Genomic DNA, 13,217 nt, shown 5'->3' with positions numbered 1-13,217 from the left:
TGTTCCTCCTCCATATGAGCTCCAGGGGCCTGAAGGAAACCTTTCCCAGGTGGCGCCAGCCCCTTAGGAGGCAGAGGCCTGTGTGTGGAGTCCTGAGAGGAGCATAACCCCGCCTCCAACTCTACTCCCTCCCTGTGCTGTTCAGGAGCAGGTCTCACTGAGTACCTAACCCACACTCGGTTGTGCTCCACAAACCCAACTGTGAAGCAACTGCAGGAAGCCTTCTGGGCTCCCTCTGGGGAGGGAGGCAGGGCAGTGTGGGTTAAGACTGTCATGACTCACTTCTGGGCAGGGAAGAACTCCCAAATCCCACACTGGGCAGCCATAGCAAAGGCGGCTGCTTTTACATTGAATCTATGCAGATAGCTAAGCCTGTGTAGACAGCCACCCCAGTGTTTCCAAAGTCCCTTTCCCAGAATCTGGGCCTGTACATCTGCTCAGTTTCCCTGAGGCCTCCGGCCACTCTAAAGTCAATTTGGCCCTCCCCTGCCTGGTAGAAACCTAAGGTCCCGGAGACTGGCTTCACCTTAGTTCTAAAGCCAGGTGGCCCCACCCTTGGTCTGTCCCTCCCTCTCTTCTGTCCCTGATTCAACCAAACACAAAAGCAAGTCATTAAGACAGGTGAAGAACACCTGGGGGAATAAAAGCAACTCAGACATCCCTTGGTCCCTCGCCCTGCTGGTGTGAGTTACAGGAAGCCAAGGAGCTGGTGCCCAGTTAATAATGGAACTCCTGTCATCGCCTGCCTGGCTCCATTAACCTTCTGCAGCCTGGGCCGTCTGCCCCGGCGGTTATCAGGGCAGCACTGTTCATTTGCCAGGCCAAAGGGGATAAAAATATCCCCTGAACTGATAGTGGCTGTCAGGATAAGCGGTGTGCACTCCTAAAGCCAGAAGGATGGCTGCTTAAGAGGTCAAACTGATGGGCACTGGCATGAAGAAAAGTTCGAGACTAACGGGCTGGGTGGATGACAGTGATGTGTTAAGATGGTACCTGCGACAGGGTGACATTGCCTCAGGAGGGTGACCAGCGGGTGAGCAGGAGCCAGAGAGGAGCTCCCCTCGGGTCACTGTGGTAGACACCTCTGGAGGTGACTGTTCAGCTCACTGATCCCTGCAAACTGGACCAAGCTGGGCTTTCCCACAGTCCCTTTCCCGGAAAGTTGGAACAGAGATGTTTTAGTTTAGGCAGGAAATGAGGAAACATGAATTGGAGCTGAGGTTGCCTTTGTGGTGTGAGCATGTGAGATGTCTGTGTATCTATATCAAAGTGGTGAAATCCTGATGAACGAATGAACAGATGGACGAGGAGAATGAAGAAGAAACACAGAGCGAGGCAGAGACAAGCAACCGGGCAGCAGGAGTGAGCTGAGAAGGAAAGCCTGGGTTCCCTATGTCTTCACATTTCAGATCCCTGGAGAGACCCGGCCAATTTCTGCCCTTGTGTTCCAGGAGACCTCCCCTTTATCCTTCAGTCATTATGATCAGCTCTCCCTTCATTGCATGACTCCAGTGAAGTTGCTTTCTGTTACTTGCTACCAGGAGAATTTTAACTGCAACACACACCAATTATTAAGGGGCAGGAGGTTTCCTATTTATAAATTGGAGGTAATAACATATCACGGAGATGGTGAGGGGATTAAACCAGAAGCAAAGCGCCTCGCACAGCACGGGGCCCAGAAGAGAATCTCAGCAAACAGAAGCCATTGTCATTTCTACATCACACACAGGGACTAAAGCTACCTCCTGGAGACCTTGTGCCCAGCGCCCGAGTCCTCGTGTTAGAAGAGGCAGCTCAGCCCAGTGGCGAGGGCTGCGCTCCAGAGCCAGGATGCCTGAGATGTGAAAGCAGCTCCCGCTGAGCTGTAGTTATTTTTTCTCTCTCAAAACTCTCATTTGCAAAATGGGGATAATAAGATGACGGACAGTGTATGAGGATGAAATGACTTAAGCTAAGAGTCTCAAACAGTGCCTGGCATACAGAGAGTGCTCCATAAATGCTAGCAATGATTATTACCACCTTCTTCTTCATCATATCCACCTCCACTGTCTCTTCAGCTGCCACAGCCACTTGCTCCTGGGGCTCTGGGCCCTTGGGAGGGCTGCAGCCCACACAGCAGTGAGCTGCCCACAACCTTGAGGCTGGGATGGTGCCTCGCTCAGAGAGCTCCCTGATGGGCAAGTAAAGAGGAATAAAATGACAGCAGGAACAGCAGCTGCGGCACCCCTGCCAACTCAGTGTGAGACAGGAATCTACAGGGTTCAAAATACCAGGAGGACGCCTAGGCCAGTGGCTGGGGCTAAGGGGCATTTCCTTGTAACACTTGGTCATGACCTTGACCTAGTGAGGAGGACTTTCCTTCTGGGAAGTGAGAGCTAAGCAAAGGGTTACAAAACTAGATTTTATAACAAAAATACGTTAACCAAGTTTCAGTTCCAGAAAGTTTTCTAATTTTCTGAGATCAGATTATAATTCATATTCTCTATTTCAGGAGTTCATACGCATACTCATTATCATTATTGCAAAGCTTGTGCTGCCCCACAAGCACTTCACAGTGAGACTCTTTGTAGTAGCTATTCTTCTCCTCTATAAAGTTGGTTCACTTTTATCAACAGAATGAGAAAGCCTTTTCTGTTTACAGAAAGAATCCATAGTCCCTACAATCGACAAATATAACTCTCATTTAAAGATGTATTACAGTGAAGATGCAGCTTATCTTTTGGAAATAATTCAAAGACTAGAAACAGCAGTAAAAGTTAATGACTAATTATTGCTTTAAAGCAACGTCAACCTGGGAGCCACATCTACACTCATCTACCCGTGTTCTAAGAATTGTTTTGGAATTCTTTGTAAATGAACTAACCCTGTATCAAAAGCTGTGAAGTGCCATTGACCGCTATGGACAAGAAGGACACCTCAGTAATGGCACTGTGCTGCATTTCTTATAAGTGCCCTTGCATTGTGATTGCTCTCCGAGGAAGTCAGCTACAGGGTGAATAGGGAGTTCAAATAAACAGGAAACCGTTACTGACGTCAAAGAGGTCAGGGTGGAAAAGCACCCTTGTGAGGAAATTGCATTGCATCATGCCTGAACCAGAGACAACTGGAATTTAACCACCTTAAGAACGATTACAAAGGCTTCAAGGCAGAAACAATGAGAGAGAATCTAAGGCCTACCTTTTATTTTTGACTTATTTTGCACAGCCCAGAAGATAGCAGAAGTTAATTCAATCACCAGCAACCCTTCCATCAGCCCCTGGGTATGATCCATCCTGCCTTAGCTCAGAGAGCTTGTCTTTGGGGGGGAGCAATATGTCTCCAGTAGAAGGAGTCCTTAGGGACTTGCATTGCAAACCTGGAGGAACACATGGCTCTCTTTTCAGAGACCAAGTATTGTCCTCATAAACTGGGTGCATTGTGGCCATGTCTTTGTTTTTAATATATATATTTTTATTGATTTCAGAGAGGAAGGGAGAGGGAGAGAGAGATAGAAACATCAATGATGATAGACAGCCGTTGATTGGCTGCCTCCTGCATTTCCCCTAGTGGGTGTCAAGCCTACAACTGGGGCATGTGTCCTGACTGGGATTCGAACCATAACTTCCTAGTTCATGGGTTGACACTCAACCACTGAGCCATGCCGGCTAGATGGTGGCCATGAAACTGAACAAAGCTTCCTGGCATATACCCCAGACTAGGGAAACTATGAGGTGATCTAACTTGCAGTTCAATGCACTGTGAAGCATCTGGGGCAGGATGTTCTTAATGCATAAATAAGCAGCAAACATACAGTCAGGGACACAGTGAAGTCTTCCCTTCCTGGCAGAGCTCCTCTGATGTCCCTGGTCCACACACACCTCGCCCGGTATCTCTGTGCCGGCCACACTGGCTTGTGCACTTGATCTTGTTTTCCATGGAGGACCTGAGACCTTCGCAGGCAGAGCCCAGATGCCACCGAGCATAGTGCCTGCACCCTCGTGAGGGTTCATAAACCCTTTTGGAACTAACATGGCAGGAGGTGATTTTTGTTTCCTGAGACAATTGAAACCAGAATGGTATGAAAGCCTGGAACAAACTGCATGGATTCCTTCCATCCACATGTTTTATGAGACTAAAGTGCAAATAGCTGAAGTGCCTTGCCCATAGTTGAAATAGTTAGTGGAAGAATTCAAGAAGCGAAGCAGGGAGAGCCCTCTGGCCTGGCACAACCCGGTCTGGCCCGCCCAGGCTCAGCAGCTGTGGGGCGGCGGCTCCTGATGTAAATTATATGACAGAATATTTGGGTAACATCTTCCTGAAAGATCTTCAAGGATTACAGAAGATAAAAACACTAATGCAGTTGAGAAGGTGGTAAGGTTTAGGGGGAGGGGGGAAAAATCCTGCTTTCCTGATTTGCAACTTGGCTGGATGCTAAGATGTCTGTGGACATGAATAGCCAGGGGTCTGACAGTAATGAAGAGGACTGTGACCCAAATTGCAAAGAAGAGGAAGAGGGCGAGGACCCTGGGGACATAGAGGGCTATTGTGGGAGTAGCCAGCAATGTGGAGCAGCAGGGGCCGATGCCTTTGATCCTGAGGGAGTACGAGTTCATCTGCTTGACCTACAAGGGGTCTGAGGATGCTCTCAATGAGCACATGACCAGCTTGGCTGTCCTAAAGGTGTCTCATTCAGTTGCTAAATTTCTATTGGTTATTTCTACTTGCAAGTTGCAGAGATAATGGACAGATATAAGTCTAATTTGGCTCAGCTGCTCGTTGAGGCTCAAGTTCAGCCTGATCCATCGAAACATGTCCCCACAGCCCATCCCCTCACCACTGTGCAATGTGTATGCAGTTTGTGTGGAGGGAAAACCTACTCTCGCTGGTCTGCTAGCACCAGTTTTGCTGCAGCGGCTGGGAGCAGCACTGTTCAGTACTTGTCAAAGATGGGGTGGGTATGGGAGTCTCTTGCATGGCTCAGGACTGCTCACTTTGAACACCAGAGGATTCTTTGTTTCCATTATTGCCCAATGAAGAGCTAAGAGACAAATACAGGTTCTACCTCTTCAGGGACTATGTGGATAGTCATTGCCAGCTCCAGCTGTGCCCTGGTGCAGACTGCCCCAGGCTCCTCCAGGTGTCAGAGCCCAGAGCTCGCCAAGTCCAGTGCGATCAGCGCAACGAGGTCTTCTGTTTCAAGTGTCATCAGATGTATCCCGCCCCCACAGACTGTGCCACAATCTGGAAATGGCTCCGGAAGTGTGCCGATGACTCTGAAACAGCCAACTACATTAGTGCTCACACTAAAGACGGTCCCAAGTGCAACATCTGCATTGAGAAGAACAGAGGTTGCAATCACGTGCAATGTTCCAAGTGTCCATACAGCTTCTGCTGGATGTGTCTAGGAGACTGGAAGACCCACGGCAGCGAGGACTCTGAGTGCAGTAGGTATAAGGAGAACGCCAACATCGTCAACCAGAGCCAGCAGGCCCAGCCAGGGAGGCCCTCAAGAAATACTTGTTCTACTTTGAAAGGTGGGAAAACCACACCAAGAGCTTGCAGCTGGAAGCACAGACATACCAGGAGATTCATGAGAAGATCCAGAGGATCATGAATGATCTGGGGACGTAGATTGATGGGCAGTACCTACAGAACCCTGCCAAGCTCTTGGCCAAGTGTCAATACAGCCTGCAATACACATACCCATGTGTATACTACATGGAGTCTGGGCCCAGGAAGAAGCTGTTTGAATACCATCAGGCTCAACTGGAGGCTGAGATTGAAAACCTATCATGGAAAATGGAGTGTGCAGACAGCTATGACAGAGGGGACTTGGAAAACCAGGCGCACACAGCCGAGCGGCGGAGGAGGGCACGACACCTAGGCTGGACACGGACATGCTAGAGCAAGCAAGACGTGGCTGTGAGATCTCCCCGCTACTGTACTGCATGCTGGGGGCTCTGCCTTTCATAACCCCAGGTAGCAGCCAGGGCCCCACTCCTGAGAGACACTGGCCACATACCTTCGTCAATTTGTTTTGTTTTCATCTTTATGCTTTTTGTTTCTATTACGTTAGAGGCCCTGTTGAATTGGCCTCTTCAGGATTTCTAATTACCCCTGGATGGGAGGGAGGGAACATTTTTACAACTTAGGTAATTTTCAAAGGTTGGACAATTGTACAAACAAAAGGCAAAGCAATCATAGAATTACACAGAACCCTTTAAAAACATAAATTGGCATTGGAATGTTTAGAAGAAAAGAAGTGGGTCTGCTTGATGCCACTTTGGGCCCCTTTAAGAAATTTTGGATTTTCTCTTTTACGGTTCAAATGTAATTGTAAAGTAAATACATGAAAAATTGAGGAAAAATACTAAATACAATGGCCCATAACCTTGGCACTCAGAGACAGAAGCCCAAATGCAAGGAGAAACAAAAATATTTATGGCTTTTAGCATCCAGAGAACTGGAGATTTCAGGGCAAAATGATTTTAAATAGAATTTATTTTCCCTTTACATCCTACTTATACTTAACACCCGATAGCATGCTTAAAGAAAGAGAAAATAAACAAATATAACCTTCTTTTTTCACTTATACTACCTATTTCCTGATGTACTTAGTCATCAAAACAATGATTTTTTTAAACAGTTATATACTATTCTCAATGACATTTCTATGCAGTCCTACAATTAGCTGCACTTCTAATCAAGCAATGGAAATAAGGGGACATGGTATTAATAGTCTAGTTAATAAAGATAATTTAAAGATGATTCAGTCTGGAAACACAGGCATCTCAGAGTAGATTACTGCTAACTGAACATGGTATTTTGTTCTGAATTACATTCCCAAATCTAACTCTGAGTTTAGCTTCCTGTCAGGACAGCTTAGGCGATTATTTACTTTTTAAAAAAGGTTTACTTACTTAAAAGTATGCACTATAGGATCCATTTAAACCATATTTCACACAGAGCAATTCTCTTTATAAAGAGTTTGGTCTAAGCACCAAATGGCAGCAGGTCTGTGGACAATATTTATGGATTTAGTTTGTATGAGGCTATAGAATAAAGAGTAGAAATGCCATTTACTTAGGTCATCTATCTATCTATCTATCTATCTATCTATCTATCTATCTATGCCCAGCGACCAGACAGCGGAATGACCAGAATGACCAGAACAACTGGTGGCTATGACACACATTGCAGCAGCTAACCAGCCTGATCTGGCCCCCAACACCCTGATCAGGGGCAGGGCTGGCCAGCCAACCACCCACGGTCCCTCCCCTCAGCTGGTCTGGCCTGATTCCACCAGTGCACGAATTTGTGCACCATGCCTCTAGTTTTTACATAACAGATGTTCCTAAACTTTGCAACCTCTCAAAGCAGCCAAGATTTCATCTCTTCCTCCGATCTGTGGATGACTGAGATCTTCCTGCCTCAAGGGAAGAGACCCTGCATTTGTCTGATTAAACATTTGCCCAGTTAGACAAGTAGTGAATTGGCCAAGAATATCCCACATCTGCCTCACGACGATGCCTGGGAATCCGCGGGCCGAGAGCCTGTTCCTTCCTCCGCCCCACGGTGCACAGTGCTCCCTGAAGTCTGTTAGAAGGTGCGTTCCGCGTGCTATTTTGAGCTTGGTTCTTCCAGTGAGGCCTCAACATGCTCTCCTTGGATCCTCTCTCTGGCTGGGGAACGAGATGTGTACAAGCAAATGACTCCCCACAACCTCTTCCCAAAGCCTTTCTGCAATATGGGTGAAACACTGATCTCCACTGTCCACTGAGGAAGGAAGATGCAGACCTTGCTACAGCATGAGGGGGACCAGAGTCAAGAGACAAGTCTAATCGGACGAGGGGCCAAGTGATCAGAAATGGATGAAACGTTTGCCCAGAAGAGAGGGCATTGTGTTAGCTTCATAGAGAAGCTTCAGTTGGCTACATGGAGTTCAGATGGGCCCTTTAAATCACAAGGATGAGAGCACAGACTAAGGCGGAAACCTCACCCCACATCCATGGGTACTTTGAGTCTTTTGTGAACTGACTTCATCTGGCCGCTTCGTTCCTCCTCCTGTGAAATCACTTCCTTCTGATTCTTCGTGCAGACTCCTTTCCACCTTTCTCCACTCTTACTTATTATTCCCTTTCCAGCTCTCCTCTCTTCTCCATCTATTAACACCTACTGAACTATTTTAAATTGTAGCTTCTACCAAGAGGACACTGATGACAACGAAATCTAATTTCCCATCTGAACCCCGTTTCTGAGCAAGAAACATCTTATCCCTGAATTTCTTTCAAAGTGAATTTATCATATTCTCTTCTCCCAACTGGCTGGAACTCTGGCCTCTCCTCTCAATTTCACCTCCTTGACTTCACTCCCTCCCATGACTGCTGCCTTGGAGCAAGCAGGTCCAACAGATGACGGGTTTAAGATCCTTCCCAGTCCTCTTCCCCCAGCTCCTCTTCCTGCAGACAGCCACCAGGGAGCACCCTCAACTCCCCTTCCTGCAGACAGCCACCAGGGAGCATCCCAACTCCCTCTCCTGCAGACAGCCACCAGGGAGCACCCCAACTCCCTCTCCTGCAGACAGCCACCAGGGAGCACCCCCAACTCCCCCTCCTGCAGACAGCCACCAGGGAGCACCCCCAACTCCCATCCTGCAGACAGCCACCAGGGAGCACCCCCAAGTCTCCCTCTTGCAGACAGCCACCAGGGAGCACCCCAACTTCCCCTCCTGCAGACAGCCACCAGGGAGCACCTCCTCAAATGTAAATCTCATGTTGCTCCCTGACCTACCAGATCCTTTCACCTCCATGACTGAGGGCAAGCTTCTTAGCAATGGATGTCAGACCCAATTATGGCTTTGCTTCTTTTTCACTACCCCTTTTTCCTCCCCTACATTCCTGTTGCATCAAGCCTTTTGGGGTTTCCTAGGCACATCACACATTTTAATTCTCTGCCTCTGCGCTGAATCACCTGTCTGCGAGGCCTGTCCCTCCCGCCCACTCTATAATTGCAGGGCTCCTATTCATCCTCAAAACCCAGCTCAGACAGCCCTTCCTCTGGAGCCCTTCCATCCTCCCCAAGGACCATGTTATGACTCTTGTCTCCATCACAGTGTTGTTGGTATCTGTGTTTAGCATGATCCTTGGCTGAAAGTAACTGGAGGACGGGTCCATGTTTTGTTCTTTTATATGTCTTCAATCCCTGGCACATATGTGTGCTCAGTAACACTTAGTGAGTTGATTTAAAAAGGCAAGATAGATACAATATTACCATTCAATATAGAATCAGCCAGTGTCTCTAGTGGTTAGGGTTTACTTTCAATATTTAGGAGACCACTCAGTTTTGAAAAGAGCATCGAAGGTATCTGTATCTTTCAGATGAAATGACATTTCCATGCGAGGGAAACAAAAGAAAGAAAATAGCCATTTGTTTTCCTCAAAGCACATCTGTATTGCTACCAACACATTTGTCTACACTGGTTGAAAAATGTTTCTTCGAGCTTTGCTTATCACAGATAGGCAACCCTGTGAATTCAGGGTGGAGGTGACGATTTTCATAAAATACCACTGATTCTACGCCTTGACGGTAAAGTGGAAGTAGAAACATTCAATGCCAAAACAAGAAAAGCTGTGGTATTTCAAGTACTGGCTTTTAAACACAACCGATTTTAAATATGTGCTAATAGAGCTAATCTTCTGCTCCCTACTCGCCCCCAGGCTCTGCTCATTCTGCCTTATCACAGCAGGTTTCCCGGTCCAGAACCCCTGGCACCTGAGAACCCTCCCTCATAGTCCACGGACCCTGTGCACTTCCACTGTCCTCCCAGCCCAGGGCCCCAGTCCCGGCAAGTGCCACAGTGCAGCCACCAATAGCTGGGCCCCTAACAGGAACTTGGCCTGTCCACAAACTCGGGGGTGGAGGGGGGGGAAGAATGCTTGTACTTTATACGGAAGATCTTTACACTCTTTGCTTTGGCCCCTAATAAGTAAAGTGATCTTCTAGCCACTTGACTTCTCATATGTAGGACAGGCCTCTGAACTGACATTCTCACAAGGCAGTGACATTTGGCAGCATCTGGAGACATTTTTGGTTGTCACAACAAGGGAGGTGCTACCGGCATGTAGTGAACAGCGGCTGGCGATGCTTCTAACTCTACGATGCACAGGACAGCCCCCCTGACAAGGGGTTATCCCACCCCAAATGTGAGCAGGGGGCAAATGACATCGCATTATGCAAATGAGCGATTTTTAAAGTTATATCTTTTTGCTGGAAAATTCACTAGCCATTTGATTATTAAAACTATTAGTGGACAACAGTGTGGTGACTGCGGGAGGGGAGAGGGAAGTGGAGGGAGGTGGAAGAGGGCATAGAGGGGATAAATGGTGATGGAAAAAATAAAATGAGCCATTAGACCTGTTGGTGAGGTCAGCGTGGTGGGGAGAGTCCTGAGCCAGAAGGAAGGGAACTCCCTCCTTCAGGTGGGTCCTGGAGCCCGAGTGCAGAGGACAAATCAGGCTAATGGACAGGCACTCCCACAGGCTTCCAGAGGAGAACCTTCACTGGCTCTAGGTCAACTCCCCCTTATCTGTTCCCTACGTTGTCGGTTGTGTTTCATTCAACTGAACCGCCTTTCACCACTGGCTCAGAAGGTCTGGCCAGGTGTTGACACCGGCTAGTTCCATGGCTCAAGGAGACATGGCTTAGAGCTCCCAGGAGTGAGAGGTGCTGAAGAAAAGGGAAGCAGACGTGTCCACGCACAGAGAGAAACGGGTGTTGGGGAGGGTAGGGGTTTGCTGGAAGAGCTCTCCTCTCTTGTTATGGTTGGGAATTACACGTGACATCATTTGAATGTTTAAAATATCGTATACCACACGCCATAAGAATGGAATTAAGAGGCTCTGGGAAGAGTTCCAAGACTCCGTAACACCTAAGTGATAAATCATTACAGGCCGTCCTAGAAAAACAGGTAGGGGTGAGCTGTAAATACAGCCTGCTCTTTTGCTCTACAAACAGACTAAAAGTTGGACAACTCGCACAGAAAGGAAACAGAAACTCCCTGGGTGGCCCTGAAGGGAAGACAGGGCCTGCCAAAGCCCCCCAGCGGAGCGGGGAGGGCTGCAAGGTGTTCGCTGACAGCAGAGGCAGGAGGATCAGTCCGCCCTGGGACAAGGGCTTATTTGGGGTGTGCAGTGTCCCTGCAGCCTCGTGCAGGGGCTGTCGGTAAAGGGACCAGTCACCCCAGAGGGACAAGGAAGACTCCCCAGAGAGCAACAGTGAGCGAGGGAAGCAGAGTGGGCGGCTCTTCCCATTACTTCTGCTCCAGGCCCCCAACCCCAAAGTGCCAGGGAACCCATCACCCCACAGAGGCAATGCCGGCTGCTTGTGGGCCTCCTCGCGATGATAATCCCCATCAGGTTCCAAATTCACTGCACCCGTGAAAGAAAAGTGCGCTGCCTTTGCACATGGACTTCCAGACAAGTCCCTTCTAAGCAGATGGCTGCTCTGAGCCTGCCCTCGTCAGCCATCCAGATACATGTGAACAGCCGGCCAGGCCCACGGAGGCCCCGGGCACAGCTCCCCAGGGCAGGGTCCACGTTGCACCTTATTCCCTGCTGCGTGAAGGCACTCAGAGCAGGTTTGCTGACTGAAAGCATACCTTCGGGCCTCACCTGGCAGGGGGCCGTTCTCTCTTCTAACAGGTGGACTGGATTTATGCGGCCAGACAGGGCCCATTCTGCCAGGAGGGCTCCTGGCAAGCTCTGGGCCTAGAAGGGGTGTACACAGCTGGGCTTCTACCAGGGATGAAGTCATTGTGGAAAACGCACGTACCTCAAAGCTAGAATAGATTATGGTCTGCGGTTTCCACCAGAGCAGTCAGCTTTTTACACTGCACAATTCTGTTTTCTGGGTGGGAGATGGGGGTGGGGGTGGGGATATTCGAGGACCCACTGTAGCCACTTCCAGGTGCAGCTTCAGGCGCTGGCCCAAAGGCCCCCGTCAGTCAAGGCTGGAGACACCCAGCGTCCTGAGGAAACACCTCCCATCCCGATGCTGCTCGAAGCTCAGGTGCTCGCTGGTGTGTTAGTCTTATAGCCACGCTGGCCCATTCCTGTGGAAGGACTGACTCGCAGGCAAGGCTGTCCCCCTGCATCCCGTGTTTATTTTCGGTGCCACTTCCTGTTGCACACGATGCCTGCGTTTGCTCTGTGCGAGCTGCTGCACACTGCTGTTCCATGTGTATTCTCTCCTCTCCCCAGCTGGACTGAGGAGTAAAAGAACGGCTCCTCTCACCTGGTGCTCAATTGGTGTGACCCCGGAATGATGGACTTTCACAAACCTATTTGGCAGATAACCCATCACATTAAAAAAATTATTTTGAATGTTTTTATTGATTTAGAGAGGAAGGGAGAGGGAGTTAGAAACATCAATGATGAGAGAGAATCATTGATCAGGCCCACAACCCAGGCGTGTGCCCTGACTGGGATTTGAACCATGACCTTCTGCTTCATGGATCGATGCTCAACCACTGAGCTACACCACCTGGGCAGCCCATCACATTTTTATTCTCAGAGCCAGTCCTGGCATGTCCAGACCAGGGCTTCCAGGCAGGGCCCTGTGAGGCCAGAGGAGCTCTGGTTGGCAGTCTCCCAGATGGTCGGGGAAAACCATAACCGAGACTCCCACCATCAAGCTTCATGGGTCACGGGAAAACGGGGGACCAAGTCTGACCCTGGCAAGTCTCAGACACATCAAGAGAGCTTGTGCACAGTCCATGAGCCGTATTCCCAAACACAGGCCGGGGTGGTGGGTCTACGTCATCCATAATGACTGTGGCGAGCGACACCAAGGCCAGTTACAACTGAATAACCTCAAACTGCAACAAAAAGCACATGCCAACCCTTTCAAACCCGTTTGTCACAGGGAGTCTCCTGGCAGTCCCACCCAAACAGGGCGAGCCAAGGGAACAGCACGAGCCTCGGCCTCTCATTTCCCTCTCATTTCCACGGCCCTGTTTACCCCCGAGAACTGGGAAGCCTGCAGGCCCGAGAGGACAAGGCAGAGGTCCCAATAACCCCCTGCAACCAGGGGCTGGAGACGGCCTGGGTGCACTCTGTCCCCAGACAGAACGCTATTGATAGTTGGGATCATGCCCAACTGGGAAACACCGTGTTCTGGCTCACTTTCTATTTTTATCTGAGCCAAAGGCAAATTACAACCAATGACCCATAAGGGGACCG

General features: G+C 49.1%; 1 protein-coding gene and 1 pseudogene across 1 annotated transcript in view; one reads left to right on the top strand and one right to left on the bottom strand.

Moving 5' to 3' along the window:
• The window catches only part of PRKCH (protein kinase C eta), a 225,712-nt gene that overhangs the window by 68,490 nt on the left and 144,005 nt on the right, over nt 1–13,217 (bottom strand). The window lies entirely within an intron of this gene.
• On the top strand, nt 4,118–6,262 carry LOC118656226 (annotated as a pseudogene).

Source organism: Myotis myotis, unplaced genomic scaffold, assembly GCF_014108235.1.
Source record: "Myotis myotis isolate mMyoMyo1 unplaced genomic scaffold, mMyoMyo1.p scaffold_m19_p_1, whole genome shotgun sequence".
In the NCBI taxonomy this organism is placed as follows: domain Eukaryota; kingdom Metazoa; phylum Chordata; class Mammalia; order Chiroptera; family Vespertilionidae; genus Myotis; species Myotis myotis.
Note: the sequence above shows the minus strand (reverse complement) of the source record. Positions and strands in the feature narration are given on the sequence as shown.